General features: G+C 43.8%; 1 pseudogene; it reads right to left on the bottom strand.

Moving 5' to 3' along the window:
* Positions 1-408, bottom strand: LOC101574602 (annotated as a pseudogene).
* Between the last annotated feature and the right edge of the window lie 622 nt (positions 409-1,030).

Here is a 1,030-nt window from a genome sequence, read left to right as displayed (position 1 = left end):
TCAATTGATTGCTTTAGCTTTAAGTTCTTGGTTATATCTCCAAATACGTAAGAGCTGAGAGGCCCTGCTGCCCCCACAAAGAAGTTCACAGCAAACAGACTCCAATTTTTTCTATGATTATCAATGACCATCTCGACCAAATAAATCCTGTAGAACAGTGGACTGAGAACAGTGGACTGAGCAGTGCTGAGCTTCTTCTCAGGTCTGGCCATGTCTGCCAAGCCAGGGCACACCAAGCCCCATTTCATAATTGGAGCCCAGAAAAATATTGTTATAGGACCTACCGAGTGGTTGTACAGCAGCCTCAGTTTCTGCAGTAGTATCAGCTCCAAATCAGAAAAAAAATTTTTGATTATTGTGGAGCTGGTAGTGCAAGGCCTGCAGGCCCCTGGCAGCAGCAGCTGACATCTCAGGTGTGTGCTGGTGGTGGGTGGCAGGGTGACAATATCACAGTGCCCTCATCCCCAGCTGGTAGTGAAGGGCAGCTCTTCATCACTGTGCCTGGCACTGTGCCTTGGGCCTACCTCTCCCATGGGGCACCCTTCCCATGGCTCAATTTTAAAGTCCTCAGTTTAACTCACAAATTTTGAACTCCTCACAAGAGGCATCCTCATCTGGACTGGGCTTGGTTTCAGTTTCAACTCCTAACACATGTTTGTCATAACAAAGCTGGTATTCCTTATAGAAATCTTCATGGTTATTTATATTCCTTTATCTTCATGTACACTATCTGGAATGTCTTTCCTACCTGGATGACTTTTTGCCCCTATCTTGCACATCAGCAATATCATTAAATTAGCTTTAACAATTTCCATTCCACTCAATGATGACATCCTCTGGAAAGATAACCCTGATTCTGATGGACTTCCATATCCTTTATCACCGAGAAGTGTTGCCTTGCACATAGCCTCCTTTGCTTGATGTCTTTGTTTCCAACTCAAACGAAATAATGTTCAGATTAACAAACAAAGTCACTTCCCTTGTGATTGCACCTGCGCTGTAAGTTTAACTTGAGAAAAAATTAGTACAG

The sequence above is a fragment of the Octodon degus genome, unplaced genomic scaffold (assembly GCF_000260255.1).
Source record: "Octodon degus isolate 3935 unplaced genomic scaffold, OctDeg1.0 scaffold00189, whole genome shotgun sequence".
Classification (NCBI taxonomy): Eukaryota; Metazoa; Chordata; class Mammalia; order Rodentia; family Octodontidae; genus Octodon; species Octodon degus.
This window is presented reverse-complemented; position numbering and strand designations above follow the sequence as displayed.